The 14,446-nt window shown below is 40.9% G+C and overlaps 21 non-coding genes and 7 pseudogenes across 21 annotated transcripts; all 28 read left to right on the forward strand.

The window, feature by feature from the left end:
• Window positions 1-304: 304 nt before the first annotated feature.
• LOC146032224 (5S ribosomal RNA) lies at window positions 305-423 on the forward strand. The gene has a single exon (XR_014457667.1). It is a non-coding gene; the product is annotated as a 5S ribosomal RNA (ribosomal RNA).
• A 345-nt stretch (window positions 424-768) lies between these two features.
• Window positions 769-887, forward strand: LOC146032225 (5S ribosomal RNA). The gene has a single exon (XR_014457668.1). It is a non-coding gene; the product is annotated as a 5S ribosomal RNA (ribosomal RNA).
• Window positions 888-1,232: 345 nt separating this feature from the next.
• On the forward strand, window positions 1,233-1,351 carry LOC146034130 (5S ribosomal RNA). The gene has a single exon (XR_014459536.1). It is a non-coding gene; the product is annotated as a 5S ribosomal RNA (ribosomal RNA).
• A 346-nt stretch (window positions 1,352-1,697) lies between these two features.
• Window positions 1,698-1,816, forward strand: LOC146032600 (5S ribosomal RNA). The gene has a single exon (XR_014458027.1). It is a non-coding gene; the product is annotated as a 5S ribosomal RNA (ribosomal RNA).
• A 344-nt stretch (window positions 1,817-2,160) lies between these two features.
• Window positions 2,161-2,279, forward strand: LOC146028617 (5S ribosomal RNA; annotated as a pseudogene).
• A 342-nt stretch (window positions 2,280-2,621) lies between these two features.
• On the forward strand, window positions 2,622-2,740 carry LOC146032187 (5S ribosomal RNA). The gene has a single exon (XR_014457630.1). It is a non-coding gene; the product is annotated as a 5S ribosomal RNA (ribosomal RNA).
• Window positions 2,741-3,085: 345 nt separating this feature from the next.
• Window positions 3,086-3,204, forward strand: LOC146034046 (5S ribosomal RNA). The gene has a single exon (XR_014459453.1). It is a non-coding gene; the product is annotated as a 5S ribosomal RNA (ribosomal RNA).
• Window positions 3,205-3,557: 353 nt separating this feature from the next.
• LOC146032337 (5S ribosomal RNA) lies at window positions 3,558-3,676 on the forward strand. Its single transcript, XR_014457778.1, has one exon. It is a non-coding gene; the product is annotated as a 5S ribosomal RNA (ribosomal RNA).
• Window positions 3,677-4,021: 345 nt separating this feature from the next.
• Window positions 4,022-4,140, forward strand: LOC146029511 (5S ribosomal RNA; annotated as a pseudogene).
• A 344-nt stretch (window positions 4,141-4,484) lies between these two features.
• Window positions 4,485-4,603, forward strand: LOC146028234 (5S ribosomal RNA; annotated as a pseudogene).
• A 343-nt stretch (window positions 4,604-4,946) lies between these two features.
• On the forward strand, window positions 4,947-5,065 carry LOC146033803 (5S ribosomal RNA). The gene has a single exon (XR_014459212.1). It is a non-coding gene; the product is annotated as a 5S ribosomal RNA (ribosomal RNA).
• A 344-nt stretch (window positions 5,066-5,409) lies between these two features.
• Window positions 5,410-5,528, forward strand: LOC146028560 (5S ribosomal RNA; annotated as a pseudogene).
• Window positions 5,529-5,870: 342 nt separating this feature from the next.
• On the forward strand, window positions 5,871-5,989 carry LOC146033858 (5S ribosomal RNA). Its single transcript, XR_014459267.1, has one exon. It is a non-coding gene; the product is annotated as a 5S ribosomal RNA (ribosomal RNA).
• A 345-nt stretch (window positions 5,990-6,334) lies between these two features.
• Window positions 6,335-6,453, forward strand: LOC146034047 (5S ribosomal RNA). The gene has a single exon (XR_014459454.1). It is a non-coding gene; the product is annotated as a 5S ribosomal RNA (ribosomal RNA).
• Window positions 6,454-6,806: 353 nt separating this feature from the next.
• LOC146035048 (5S ribosomal RNA) lies at window positions 6,807-6,925 on the forward strand. Its single transcript, XR_014460452.1, has one exon. It is a non-coding gene; the product is annotated as a 5S ribosomal RNA (ribosomal RNA).
• A 344-nt stretch (window positions 6,926-7,269) lies between these two features.
• Window positions 7,270-7,388, forward strand: LOC146031106 (5S ribosomal RNA). Its single transcript, XR_014456582.1, has one exon. It is a non-coding gene; the product is annotated as a 5S ribosomal RNA (ribosomal RNA).
• Window positions 7,389-7,733: 345 nt separating this feature from the next.
• On the forward strand, window positions 7,734-7,852 carry LOC146032226 (5S ribosomal RNA). The gene has a single exon (XR_014457669.1). It is a non-coding gene; the product is annotated as a 5S ribosomal RNA (ribosomal RNA).
• Window positions 7,853-8,197: 345 nt separating this feature from the next.
• Window positions 8,198-8,316, forward strand: LOC146034131 (5S ribosomal RNA). Its single transcript, XR_014459538.1, has one exon. It is a non-coding gene; the product is annotated as a 5S ribosomal RNA (ribosomal RNA).
• A 346-nt stretch (window positions 8,317-8,662) lies between these two features.
• On the forward strand, window positions 8,663-8,781 carry LOC146032601 (5S ribosomal RNA). The gene has a single exon (XR_014458028.1). It is a non-coding gene; the product is annotated as a 5S ribosomal RNA (ribosomal RNA).
• A 344-nt stretch (window positions 8,782-9,125) lies between these two features.
• Window positions 9,126-9,244, forward strand: LOC146028618 (5S ribosomal RNA; annotated as a pseudogene).
• A 342-nt stretch (window positions 9,245-9,586) lies between these two features.
• LOC146032188 (5S ribosomal RNA) lies at window positions 9,587-9,705 on the forward strand. The gene has a single exon (XR_014457631.1). It is a non-coding gene; the product is annotated as a 5S ribosomal RNA (ribosomal RNA).
• Window positions 9,706-10,050: 345 nt separating this feature from the next.
• Window positions 10,051-10,169, forward strand: LOC146034049 (5S ribosomal RNA). Its single transcript, XR_014459455.1, has one exon. It is a non-coding gene; the product is annotated as a 5S ribosomal RNA (ribosomal RNA).
• Window positions 10,170-10,522: 353 nt separating this feature from the next.
• LOC146032338 (5S ribosomal RNA) lies at window positions 10,523-10,641 on the forward strand. Its single transcript, XR_014457779.1, has one exon. It is a non-coding gene; the product is annotated as a 5S ribosomal RNA (ribosomal RNA).
• A 345-nt stretch (window positions 10,642-10,986) lies between these two features.
• Window positions 10,987-11,105, forward strand: LOC146029571 (5S ribosomal RNA; annotated as a pseudogene).
• A 344-nt stretch (window positions 11,106-11,449) lies between these two features.
• On the forward strand, window positions 11,450-11,568 carry LOC146028235 (5S ribosomal RNA; annotated as a pseudogene).
• A 343-nt stretch (window positions 11,569-11,911) lies between these two features.
• LOC146033805 (5S ribosomal RNA) lies at window positions 11,912-12,030 on the forward strand. The gene has a single exon (XR_014459213.1). It is a non-coding gene; the product is annotated as a 5S ribosomal RNA (ribosomal RNA).
• Window positions 12,031-12,375: 345 nt separating this feature from the next.
• Window positions 12,376-12,494, forward strand: LOC146031279 (5S ribosomal RNA). Its single transcript, XR_014456749.1, has one exon. It is a non-coding gene; the product is annotated as a 5S ribosomal RNA (ribosomal RNA).
• Window positions 12,495-12,838: 344 nt separating this feature from the next.
• On the forward strand, window positions 12,839-12,957 carry LOC146030307 (5S ribosomal RNA). The gene has a single exon (XR_014455806.1). It is a non-coding gene; the product is annotated as a 5S ribosomal RNA (ribosomal RNA).
• Window positions 12,958-14,446: the final 1,489 nt, after the last annotated feature.

The raw sequence follows: 14,446 nt of genomic DNA on the forward strand, positions 1-14,446 counted from the left end.
TTAATTGGAAACTTTTTATTTTTATTGCCAATACAGACATTTGGGAGAGGTCAAAAAGACACAATAGCCATCACCTAAAAACTTACCACACTGTTTAGGCCCAATTCCAACTGCTTTTGGCAGCTAAACAGTGTTGAGCCTCTTTAGTAGTTTAATTTGAGACCACCTGCTAATATCATTTCCTGTAGGTCTTTTTACATTACCAACACATGATTTTTTTCAGTAAGCCAATACAGTTAGGAAACTTTTTTATTAGCTTACCTGGTTATAGTAGTATAAGAGGGCAAAAAAGTGCATCTATCTCACCTACAGCCATACCACATTGGATACGCCCAATCTCGTCTGATCTTGGAAGCTAAGCAGTGTTGGGCCTGGATAGTACTTGGGTGGGAGACCACATGGGAACACCAGGTGCTGTAGCTTTTTTCCCATTACTGGCAAATTGTTTTTATTCTCTAGCTATTTAAATTGGAAACTTTATCTTTTTATTGCCTATACAGACATTTGGGAGAGGTCAAAAAGACACAATAGCCATCACCTAAAAACTTACCACACTGTTTAGGCCCAATTCCAACTGCTTTTGGCAGCTAAACAGTGTTGAGCCTCTTTAGTAGTTTAATTTGAGACCACCTGCTAATATCATTTCCTGTAGGTCTTTTTACATTACCAACACATGATTTTTTTCAGTAAGCCAATACAGTTAGGAAACTTTTTTATTAGCTTACCTGGTTATAGTAGTATAAGAGGGCAAAAAAGTGCATCTATCTCACCTACAGCCATACCACATTGGATACGCCCAATCTCGTCTGATCTTGGAAGCTAAGCAGTGTTGGGCCTGGATAGTACTTGGGTGGGAGACCACATGGGAACACCAGGTGCTGTAGCTTTTTTCCCATTACTGGCAAATTGTTTTTATTCTCTAGCTATTTAAATTGGAAACTTTATCTTTTTATTGCCTATACAGACATTTGGGAGAGGTCAAACAGACACAATAGCCATCACCTAAAGACGTACCACACTGTTTCGGCCCAATTCCAACTGCTTTTGGAAGCTAAACAGTGTCGAGCCTCTTTAGTAGTTTAATTTGAGACCACCTGCTAATATTATGTCCTGTAGGTCTTTTTACATTACCAACACATGATTTTTTTCAGTAAGCAAATACAGTTAGGAAACTTTTATATTAGCTTACCTGGTTATAGAAGTAGAAGAGGGCAAAAAAGTGCCTGTATGTCACCTACAGCCATACCACATTGGATACGCCCAATCTCGTCTGGTCTTGGACGCTAAGCAGTGTTGGGCCTGATTAGTACTTGGGTGGGAGACCAAATGGGAACACCAGGTGCTGTAGGTTTTTTTCCCATTACTGGCAAATTGTTTTTATTCTCTAGCTATTTAAATTGGAAACTTTATCTTTTTATTGCCAATACAGACATTTGGGAGAGGTCAAACAGACACAATAGCCATCACCTAAAGACTTACCACACTGTTTCGGCCCAATTCCAACTGCTTTTGGCAGCTAAACAGTGTTGAGCCTCTTTAGTAGTTTAATTTGAGACCACCTGCTAATATCATGTCCTGTAGGTCTTTATACATTATCAACAAATGATTTTTTTCAGTAAGCCAATACAGTTAGGAAACTTTTTTATTAGCTTACCTGGTTATAGAAGTAGAAGAGGGCAAAAAAGTGCCTGTATCTCACCTACAGCCATACCACATGGGATGTGCCCAATCTCATCTGATCTTGGAAGCTAAGCAGTGTTGGGCCTGGTTAGTACTTGGCTGGGAGACCACTTGGGAACACCAGGTGCTGTAGGTTTTTTCCCATTACTGGCAAATTGTTTTTATTCTCTAGCTATTTAAATTGGAAACTTTTTCTTTTTATTGCCAATACAGACATTTGGGAGAGGTCAAACAGACACAATAACCATCACCTAAAGACTTACCACACTGTTTCGGCCCAATTCCAACTGCTTTTGGCAGCTAAACAGTGTTGAGCCTCTTTAGTAGTTTAATTTGAGACCACCTGCTAATATTATGTCCTGTAGGTCTTTTTACATTACCAACACATGATTTTTTTCAGTAAGCCAATACAATTAGGAAACTTTTTTATTAGCTTCCTGGTTCTAGAAGTAGAAGAGGGCAAAAAAGTGCCTGCACCTCACCTACAGCCATACCGCATTGGATACGCTAAATCTCGTCTGATCTTGGAAGCTAAGCAGTGTTGGGCCTGGTTAGTACTTAGGTGGGAGACCACATGGGATTACCAGGTGCTCTAGGTTTTACCCATTACTGGCAAATTGTTTTTATTCTCTAGCTATTTAAATTGGAAACTTTTTTTTTATTGCCAGTACAGACATTTGGAAGAGGTCAAACAGACACAATAGCCATCACCTAAAAACTTACCACACTGTTTAGGCCCAATTCCAACTGCTTTTGGCAGCTAAACAGTGTTGAGCCTCTTTAGTAGTTTAATTTGAGACCACCTGCTAATATCATGTCCTGTAGGTCTTTTTACATTACCAACACATGATTTTTTTCAGTAAGCCAATACAGTTAGGAAACTTTTTTATTAGCTTACCTGGCTATAGAAGTAGAAGAGGACAAAAAAGTGCCTGTATCTCACCTACAGCCATACCACATTGGATACGCCCAATCTCGTCTGATCTTGGAAGCTAAGCAGTGTTGGCCCTGGTTAGTACTTGGGTGGGAGACCACATGGGAACACCAGGTGCTGTAGGTTTTTCCCATTACTGGCAAATTGTTTTTATTCTCTAGTTTTTTAAATTGGAAACTTTTTTCTCTTTATTGCCAGTACAGACATTTGGAAAAGGTCAAAAAGATACAATAGCCATCACCTAAAAACTTACCACACTGTTTAGGCCCAATTCAAACTGCTTTTGGCAGCTAAACAGTGTTGAGCCTCTTTAGTAGTTTAATTTGAGACCACCTGCTAATATCATGTCCTGTAGGTCTTTTTACATTACTAACACATGATTTTTTTCAATAAGCCAAAACAGTTAGGAAACTTTTATATTAGCTTACCTGGTTATAGAAGTAGAAGAGGGCAAAAAAGTGGTGTAATCTCACCTACAGCCATACCACATTGGATACGCCCAATCTCGTCTGATCTTGGAAGCTAAGCAGTGTTCGGCCTGGTTAGTACTTGGGTGGGAGACCACATGGGAACACCAGGTGCTGTAGTTTTTTTCCCATTACTGGCAAATTGTTTTTATTCTCTTGCTATTTTAATTGGAAGCTTTTTATTTTTATTGCCAATACAGACATTTGGGAGAGGTCAAAAAGACACAATAGCCATCACCTAAAAACTTACCACACTGTTTAACTGTTTAGGCCCAATTCCAACTGCTTTTGGCAGCTAAACAGTGTTGAGCCTCTTTAGTAGTTTAATTTGAGACCACCTGCTAATATCATTTCCTGTAGGTCTTTTTACATTACCAACACATGATTTTTTTCAGTAAGCCAATACAGTTAGGAAACTTTTTTATTAGCTTACCTGGTTATAGAAGTAAAAGAGGGCAAAAAAGTGCCTCTATCTCACCTACAGCCATACCACATTGGATACGCCCAATCTCGTCTGATCTTGGAAGCTAAGCAGTGTTGGGCCTGGTTAGTACTTGGGTGGGAGACCACATGGGAACACCAGATGCTGTAGGTTTTTTCCCATTACTGGCAAATTGTTTTTATTCTCTAGCTATTTAAATTGGAAACTTTTTCTTTTTATTGCCAATACAGAGATTTGGGAGAGGTCAAACAGACACAATAGCCATCACCTAAAGACTTACCACACTGTTTCGTCCCAATTCCAATTGCTTTTGGCAGCTAAACAGTGTTAAGCCTCTTTAGTAGTTTAATTTGAGACCACCTGCTAATATCATGTCCTGTAGGTCTTTTTACATTATCAACACATGATTTTTTTCAGTAAGCCAATACAGTTAGGAAACTTTTTTATTAGCTTACCTGGTTATAGAAGTAGAAGAGGGCAAAAAAGTGCCTGTATCACACATACAGCCATAATACATTGGATATGCCCAATCTCATCTGATCTTGAAAGCTAAGCAGTGTTGGGCCTGGTTAGTACTTGGGTAAGATACCACATGGGAACACCAGGTGCTGTAGGTTTTTTCCCATTACTGGCAAATTGTTTTTATTCTCTAGCTATTTAAATTGGAAACTTTTTCTTTTTATTGCCAATACAGACATTTGGGAGAGGTCAAACAGACACAATAGCCATCACCTAAAGACTTACCACACTGTTTCGGCCCAATTCCAACTGCTTTTGGCAGCTAAACAGTGTTGAGCCTCTTTAGTAGTTTAATTTGAGACCACCTGCTAATATTATGTCCTGTAGGTCTTTTTACATTACCAACACATGATTTTTTTCAGTAAGCCAATACAATTAGGAAACTTTTTTATTAGCTCCCTGGTTATAGAAGTAGAAGAGGGCAAAAAAGTGCCTGCACCTCACCTACAGCCATACCACATTGGATACGCTAAATCTCGTCTGATCTTGGAAGCTAAGCAGTGTTGGGCCTGGTTAGTACTTAGGTGGGAGACCACATGGGAACACCAGGTGATATAGGTTTTTTCCCTATACTGGCAAATTGTTTTTATTCTCTAGCTATTTAAATTGGAAACTTTTTTTTTATTGCCAGTACAGACATTTGGAAGAGGTCAAACAGACACAATAGCCATCACCTAAAAACTTACCACACTGTTTAGGCCCAATTCAAACTGCTTTTGGCAGCTAAACAGTGTTGAGCCTCTTTAGTAGTTTAATTTGAGACCACCTGCTAATATCATGTCCTGTAGGTCTTTTTACATTACTAACACATGATTTTTTTCAGTAAGCCAATACAGTTAGGAAACTTTTTTATTAGCTTACCTGGTTATAGAAGTAGAAGAGGGCAAAAAAGTGCCAATATCTCACCTACAGCCATACCACATTGGATACGCACAATCTCGTCTGCTCTTGGAAGCTAAGCAGTGTTGGGCCTGGTTAGTACTTGGGTGGGAGACCACATGGGAACACCAGGTGCTGTAGGTTTTTTCCCATTACTGGCAAATTGTTTTTATTCTCTAGCTATTTAAATTGGAAACTTTTTCTTTTTATTGCCAATACAGACATTTGGGAGAGGTCAAACAGACACAATAACCATCACCTAAAGACTTACCACACTGTTTCGGCCCAATTCCAACTGCTTTTGGCAGCTAAACAGTGTTGAGCCTCTTTAGTAGTTTAATTTGAGACCACCTGCTAATATTATGTCCTGTAGGTCTTTTTACATTACCAACACAAGATTTTTTTCAGTAAGCCAATACAGTTAGGAAACTTTTTTATTAGCTTCCTGGTTCTAGAAGTAGAAGAGGGCAAAAAAGTGCCTGCACCTCACCTACAGCCATACCGCATTGGATACGCTAAATCTCGTCTGATCTTGTAAGCTAAGCAGTGTTGGGCCTGGTTAGTACTTAGGTGGGAGACCACATGGGATTACCAGGTGCTATAGGTTTTACCCATTACTGGCAAATTGTTTTTATTCTCTAGCTATTTAAATTGGAAACTTTTTTTTTATTGCCAGTACAGACATTTGGAAGAGGTCAAACAGACACAATAGCCATCACCTAAAAACTTACCACACTGTTTAGGCCCAATTCCAACTGCTTTTGGCAGCTAAACAGTGTTGAGCCTCTTTAGTAGTTTAATTTGAGACCACCTGCTAATATCATGTCCTGTAGGTCTTTTTACATTACCAACACATGATTTTTTTCAGTAAGCCAATACAGTTAGGAAACTTTTTTATTAGCTTACCTGGCTATAGAAGTAGAAGAGGACAAAAAAGTGCCTGTATCTCACCTACAGCCATACCACATTGGATACGCCCAATCTCGTCTGATCTTGGAAGCTAAGCAGTGTTGGCCCTGGTTAGTACTTGGGTGGGAGACCACATGGGAACACCTGGTGCTGTAAGTTTTTCCCATTACTGGCAAATTGTTTTTATTCTTTAGTTTTTTAAATTGGAAACTTTTTTCTCTTTATTGCCAGTACAGACATTTGGAAAAGGTCAAAAAGATACAATAGCCATCACCTAAAAACTTACCACACTGTTTAGGCCCAATTCCAGCTGCTTTTGGCAGCTAAACAGTGTTGAGCCTCTTTAGTTGTTTAATTTGAAACCACCTGCTTATATCATATCCTGTAGGTCTTTTTACATTACCAACACATGATTTTTTTCAGTAAGCCAAAACAGTTAGGAAACTTTTATATTAGCTTACCTGGTTATAGAAGTAGAAGAGGGCAAAAAAGTGGTGTAATCTCACCTACAGCCATACCACATTGGATACGCCCAATCTCGTCTGATCTTGGAAGCTAAGCAGTGTTCGGCCTGGTTAGTACTTGGGTGGGAGACCACATGGGAACACCAGGTGCTGTAGTTTTTTTCCCATTACTGGCAAATTGTTTTTATTCTCTTGCTATTTTAATTGGAAACTTTTTATTTTTATTGCCAATGCAGACATTTGGGAGAGGTCAAAAAGACACAATAGCCATCACCTAAAAACTTACCACACTGTTTAACTGTTTAGGCCCAATTCCAACTGCTTTTGGCAGCTAAACAGTGTTGAGCCTCTTTAGTAGTTTAATTTGAAACCACCTGCTTATATCATATCCTGTAGGTCTTTTTACATTACCAACACATGATTTTTTTCAGTAAGCCAAAACAGTTAGGAAACTTTTTTATTAGCTTACCTAGATATAGAAGTAGAAGAGTGCAAAAAAGTGCCTGTATATCACCTACAGCCATACCAAATTGGATATGCCCAATCTCATCTGATCTTGGAAGCTAAGCAGTGATGGGCCTGTTTAGTACTTGGGTGGGTGACCACATGGGAACACCAGGTGCTGTATGTTTTTTCCCATTACTGTCAATTTTTTTTATTCTCTAGCTATTTAAATTGGAAACTTTTTCTTTTTATTGCCAATACAGACATTTGGGAGAGGTCAAACAGACACAATAGCCATCACCTAAAGACTTATCACACTGTTTCGGCCCAATTCCAACTGCTTTTGGCAGCTAAACAGTGTCGAGCCTCTTTAGTAGTTTAATTTGAGACCACCTGCTAATATTATGTCCTGTAGGTCTTTTTACATTACCAACACATGATTTTTTTCAGTAAGCAAATACAGTTAGGAAACTTTTATATTAGCTTACCTGGTTATAGAAGTAGAAGAGGGCAAAAAAGTGGTGTAATCTCACCTACAGCCATACCACATTGGATACGCCCAATCTCGTCTGATCTTGGAAGCTAAGCAGTGTTGGGCCTGGTTAGTACTTGGGTGGGAGACCACATGGGAACACCAGGTGCTGTAGTTTTTTTCCCATTACTGGCAAATTGTTGTTATTCTCTTGCTATTTTAATTGGAAACTTTTTATTTTTATTGCCAATACAGACATTTGGGAGAGGTCAAAAAGACACAATAGCCATCACCTAAAAACTTACCACACTGTTTAGGCCCAATTCCAACTGCTTTTGGCAGCTAAACAGTGTTGAGCCTCTTTAGTAGTTTAATTTGAGACCACCTGCTAATATCATTTCCTGTAGGTCTTTTTACATTACCAACACATGATTTTTTTCAGTAAGCCAATACAGTTAGGAAACTTTTTTATTAGCTTACCTGGTTATAGTAGTATAAGAGGGCAAAAAAGTGCATCTATCTCACCTACAGCCATACCACATTGGATACGCCCAATCTCGTCTGATCTTGGAAGCTAAGCAGTGTTGGGCCTGGATAGTACTTGGGTGGGAGACCACATGGGAACACCAGGTGCTGTAGCTTTTTTCCCATTACTGGCAAATTGTTTTTATTCTCTAGCTATTTAAATTGGAAACTTTATCTTTTTATTGCCTATACAGACATTTGGGAGAGGTCAAACAGACACAATAGCCATCACCTAAAGACGTACCACACTGTTTCGGCCCAATTCCAACTGCTTTTGGAAGCTAAACAGTGTCGAGCCTCTTTAGTAGTTTAATTTGAGACCACCTGCTAATATTATGTCCTGTAGGTCTTTTTACATTACCAACACATGATTTTTTTCAGTAAGCAAATACAGTTAGGAAACTTTTATATTAGCTTACCTGGTTATAGAAGTAGAAGAGGGCAAAAAAGTGCCTGTATGTCACCTACAGCCATACCACATTGGATACGCCCAATCTCGTCTGGTCTTGGACGCTAAGCAGTGTTGGGCCTGATTAGTACTTGGGTGGGAGACCAAATGGGAACACCAGGTGCTGTAGGTTTTTTTCCCATTACTGGCAAATTGTTTTTATTCTCTAGCTATTTAAATTGGAAACTTTATCTTTTTATTGCCAATACAGACATTTGGGAGAGGTCAAACAGACACAATAGCCATCACCTAAAGACTTACCACACTGTTTCGGCCCAATTCCAACTGCTTTTGGCAGCTAAACAGTGTTGAGCCTCTTTAGTAGTTTAATTTGAGACCACCTGCTAATATCATGTCCTGTAGGTCTTTATACATTATCAACAAATGATTTTTTTCAGTAAGCCAATACAGTTAGGAAACTTTTTTATTAGCTTACCTGGTTATAGAAGTAGAAGAGGGCAAAAAAGTGCCTGTATCTCACCTACAGCCATACCACATGGGATGTGCCCAATCTCATCTGATCTTGGAAGCTAAGCAGTGTTGGGCCTGGTTAGTACTTGGCTGGGAGACCACTTGGGAACACCAGGTGCTGTAGGTTTTTTCCCATTACTGGCAAATTGTTTTTATTCTCTAGCTATTTAAATTGGAAACTTTTTCTTTTTATTGCCAATACAGACATTTGGGAGAGGTCAAACAGACACAATAACCATCACCTAAAGACTTACCACACTGTTTCGGCCCAATTCCAACTGCTTTTGGCAGCTAAACAGTGTTGAGCCTCTTTAGTAGTTTAATTTGAGACCACCTGCTAATATTATGTCCTGTAGGTCTTTTTACATTACCAACACATGATTTTTTTCAGTAAGCCAATACAATTAGGAAACTTTTTTATTAGCTTCCTGGTTCTAGAAGTAGAAGTGGGCAAAAAAGTGCCTGCACCTCACCTACAGCCATACCGCATTGGATACGCTAAATCTCGTCTGATCTTGGAAGCTAAGCAGTGTTGGGCCTGGTTAGTACTTAGGTGGGAGACCACATGGGATTACCAGGTGCTCTAGGTTTTACCCATTACTGGCAAATTGTTTTTATTCTCTAGCTATTTAAATTGGAAACTTTTTTTTTATTGCCAGTACAGACATTTGGAAGAGGTCAAACAGACACAATAGCCATCACCTAAAAACTTACCACACTGTTTAGGCCCAATTCCAACTGCTTTTGGCAGCTAAACAGTGTTGAGCCTCTTTAGTAGTTTAATTTGAGACCACCTGCTAATATCATGTCCTGTAGGTCTTTTTACATTACCAACACATGATTTTTTTCAGTAAGCCAATACAGTTAGGAAACTTTTTTATTAGCTTACCTGGCTATAGAAGTAGAAGAGGACAAAAAAGTGCCTGTATCTCACCTACAGCCATACCACATTGGATACGCCCAATCTCGTCTGATCTTGGAAGCTAAGCAGTGTTGGCCCTGGTTAGTACTTGGGTGGGAGACCACATGGGAACACCAGGTGCTGTAGGTTTTTCCCATTACTGGCAAATTGTTTTTATTCTCTAGTTTTTTAAATTGGAAACTTTTTTCTCTTTATTGCCAGTACAGACATTTGGAAAAGGTCAAAAAGATACAATAGCCATCACCTAAAAACTTACCACACTGTTTAGGCCCAATTCAAACTGCTTTTGGCAGCTAAACAGTGTTGAGCCTCTTTAGTAGTTTAATTTGAGACCACCTGCTAATATCATGTCCTGTAGGTCTTTTTACATTACTAACACATGATTTTTTTCAATAAGCCAAAACAGTTAGGAAACTTTTATATTAGCTTACCTGGTTATAGAAGTAGAAGAGGGCAAAAAAGTGGTGTAATCTCACCTACAGCCATACCACATTGGATACGCCCAATCTCGTCTGATCTTGGAAGCTAAGCAGTGTTCGGCCTGGTTAGTACTTGGGTGGGAGACCACATGGGAACACCAGGTGCTGTAGTTTTTTTCCCATTACTGGCAAATTGTTTTTATTCTCTTGCTATTTTAATTGGAAGCTTTTTATTTTTATTGCCAATACAGACATTTGGGAGAGGTCAAAAAGACACAATAGCCATCACCTAAAAACTTACCACACTGTTTAACTGTTTAGGCCCAATTCCAACTGCTTTTGGCAGCTAAACAGTGTTGAGCCTCTTTAGTAGTTTAATTTGAGACCACCTGCTAATATCATTTCCTGTAGGTCTTTTTACATTACCAACACATGATTTTTTTCAGTAAGCCAATACAGTTAGGAAACTTTTTTATTAGCTTACCTGGTTATAGAAGTAAAAGAGGGCAAAAAAGTGCCTCTATCTCACCTACAGCCATACCACATTGGATACGCCCAATCTCGTCTGATCTTGGAAGCTAAGCAGTGTTGGGCCTGGTTAGTACTTGGGTGGGAGACCACATGGGAACACCAGATGCTGTAGGTTTTTTCCCATTACTGGCAAATTGTTTTTATTCTCTAGCTATTTAAATTGGAAACTTTTTCTTTTTATTGCCAATACAGAGATTTGGGAGAGGTCAAACAGACACAATAGCCATCACCTAAAGACTTACCACACTGTTTCGTCCCAATTCCAATTGCTTTTGGCAGCTAAACAGTGTTAAGCCTCTTTAGTAGTTTAATTTGAGACCACCTGCTAATATCATGTCCTGTAGGTCTTTTTACATTATCAACACATGATTTTTTTCAGTAAGCCAATACAGTTAGGAAACTTTTTTATTAGCTTACCTGGTTATAGAAGTAGAGGAGGGCAAAAAAGTGCCTGTATCACGCATACAGCCATAATACATTGGATATGCCCAATCTCATCTGATCTTGAAAGCTAAGCAGTGTTGGGCCTGGTTAGTACTTGGGTAAGATACCACATGGGAACACCAGGTGCTGTAGGTTTTTTCCCATTACTGGCAAATTGTTTTTATTCTCTAGCTATTTAAATTGGAAACTTTTTCTTTTTATTGCCAATACAGACATTTGGGAGAGGTCAAACAGACACAATAGCCATCACCTAAAGACTTACCACACTGTTTCGGCCCAATTCCAACTGCTTTTGGCAGCTAAACAGTGTTGAGCCTCTTTAGTAGTTTAATTTGAGACCACCTGCTAATATTATGTCCTGTAGGTCTTTTTACATTACCAACACATGATTTTTTTCAGTAAGCCAATACAATTAGGAAACTTTTTTATTAGCTCCCTGGTTATAGAAGTAGAAGAGGGCAAAAAAGTGCCTGCACCTCACCTACAGCCATACCACATTGGATACGCTAAATCTCGTCTGATCTTGGAAGCTAAGCAGTGTTGGGCCTGGTTAGTACTTAGGTGGGAGACCACATGGGAACACCAGGTGATATAGGTTTTTTCCCTATACTGGCAAATTGTTTTTATTCTCTAGCTATTTAAATTGGAAACTTTTTTTTTATTGCCAGTACAGACATTTGGAAGAGGTCAAACAGACACAATAGCCATCACCTAAAAACTTACCACACTGTTTAGGCCCAATTCAAACTGCTTTTGGCAGCTAAACAGTGTTGAGCCTCTTTAGTAGTTTAATTTGAGACCACCTGCTAATATCATGTCCTGTAGGTCTTTTTACATTACTAACACATGATTTTTTTCAGTAAGCCAATACAGTTAGGAAACTTTTTTATTAGCTTACCTGGTTATAGAAGTAGAAGAGGGCAAAAAAGTGCCAATATCTCACCTACAGCCATACCACATTGGATACGCACAATCTCGTCTGCTCTTGGAAGCTAAGCAGTGTTGGGCCTGGTTAGTACTTGGGTGGGAGACCACATGGGAACACCAGGTGCTGTAGGTTTTTTCCCATTACTGGCAAATTGTTTTTATTCTCTAGCTATTTAAATTGGAAACTTTTTATTTTTATTGACAATACAGACATTTGGGAGAGGTCAAACAGACACAATAGCCATCACCTGAAGACTTACCACACTGTTTCGGCCCAATTCCAACTGCTTTTGGCAGCTAAACAGTGTTGAGCCTCTTTAGTAGTTTAATTTGAGACCACCTGCTAATATCATGTCCTGTAGGTCTTTTTACATTACCAACACATGATTTTTTTCAGTAAGCCAATACAGTTAGGAAACTTTTTTATTAACTTACCTGGTTATAGAAGTAGAAGAGGGCAAAAAAGTGCCTGTATCTCACCTACAGCCATACCACATTGGATACGCCCAGTCTCGTCTGATCTTGGAAGCTAAGCAGTGTTGGGCCTGGTTAGTACTTGGGTGGGAGACCACATGGGAACACCAGGTGCTGTAGGTTTTTTCCCATTACTCGCAAATTGTTTTTATTCTCTAGCTATTTAAATTGGAAACTTTTTTTTTTATTGCCAGTACAGACATTTGGGAGAGGTCAAACAGACACAATAGCCATCACCTAAACACTTACCACACTGTTTCGTCCCAATTCCAACTGCTTTTGGCAGCTAAACAGTGTTGAGCCTCTTTAGTAGTTTAATTTGAGACCACCTGCTAATATTATGTCTTGAAGGTCTTTTTACATTACCAACACATGATTTTTTTCAGTAAGCCAATATAGTTAGGAAACTTTTTTATTAGCTTACCTGGTTATAGAAGTAGAAGAGGGCAAAAAAGTGCCTGTATCTCACCTACAGCCATACCACATTGGATGTGCCCAATCTCATCTGATCTTGGAAGCTAAGCAGTGTTGGGCCTGGTTAGTACTTGGGTGGGAGACCACATGGGAACACCAGGTGCTGTAGGTTTTTCCCATTACTGGCAAATTGTTTTTATTCTCTAGCTATTTAAATTGGAAACTATTTCTTTTTATTGTCAATACAGACATTTGGGAGAGGTCAAACAGACACAATAGCCATCACCTAGGCGGGGGGCGGGGCGTGGCCTGGCCAAGAAGCGGTGAGGCTGCTTTTCACTGAGGCTCCCTTGCCCATCCAGAATCGGGGCCGCTTTACCCTGACATCAGACACCCTCTGCTCCCCTCACTGACCCTACCTGGCTGCTGCCGAAGAGGGGCACCGAACGAGACCTTCCGCGGGTCCGGGAGACGCAGGGAAGCTGTGCTGCGGGACGCGGCCTAGCCCTCTCCAGGCGCCGGGACCTCGATTAGGGAACACAGCCGCTGGTTGAGCTCCGTGGCGCACCGAACGGACGCAGCGGCGGTCGGAGCCGCGGCGTTTTTCCTCTGCTGCCTCCGGTCCCCCCCCAGCTACTAGCAGGCTTCGTGACAGTGGCCTCAGGACACCTGGGGCTGAGGTAAGAGACGCCGCACACCAACGCCGCACACCCTGTGGGACCCTGCTGCCTGGAGTGACGGCGGCCATCTTGCAGGCGCATCACTCTCTCCCTCGACAGCCAGAAATATCCCTGGAGCCTGGGTCCTTTCCAGCTCACGTCCTGAGGCTCTGACAAATACCTGGGGAGACTCCCCACCCCTTGGCTGCCCCAATAGAGTACCTGGCGGGACCCGCGACCACCATTTTGGGGCCACAAATAAAAACATACCAGCCCAGGGGCGAGTGGCTCTAAGCGAGCTGAGCACCCTCCTTTGCCTCTCCCTGTACCTGGGGTGGACTGGCAGACCCGGAGACCCTTCTACATACCTGAACCAAACACCAAAAAGTCAGGTCTGCCAGTGACCAATCCCTCACTGCCTGCCCAACACTAGGTCCCATATAAAAACCTTCTCAATCCAGCCTGGACTGAACCTGCCTATAACCACAGCCTCAATCCTGCAACAGCAGCCTGTCCCATACCTGCTGAAAAGGGAGACCCCTCCCCCAGCTTCGTGCTGGGGACCTCAATTTTCAAAAAGCTAGCACTGGCTCTTTTACAGTGCAATAAGCCTCCCCAACTAGACAACGTTACCGGGCAGTGACCCTCTGCACTTAAGCTCGCCCACAATAACTTTCTCCAGCAAGTACAAGCTACTGGCACATCCGCCTCCATTTACCCGACCAGACCACTGATTTGGCGTGTGAGTGTATGAATATTCGCGATGGCCCCACAAAACCCCACGATGGCTGAGTGATCCCACTCAGGGGGGATGGCGGCGAAATCCCACTGCATCAGACCTATATACGCAACAAAGGCCATGAGATAAGAGATATACTTTAAAATGGACTGTGAACCTCAACAATAAAACTTCAACCAACTTCTGCCTGTGCTCCTATCTCCTCCCTCCCATAGCAGGTGATTCTGAACCTAACCACTGCACTGTACCCTACACAGTCACTT

This window comes from Crinia signifera, chromosome 8 (assembly GCF_055691185.1).
Source record: "Crinia signifera chromosome 8, ASM5569118v1, whole genome shotgun sequence".
Lineage (NCBI taxonomy): Eukaryota > Metazoa > Chordata > Amphibia > Anura > Myobatrachidae > Crinia > Crinia signifera.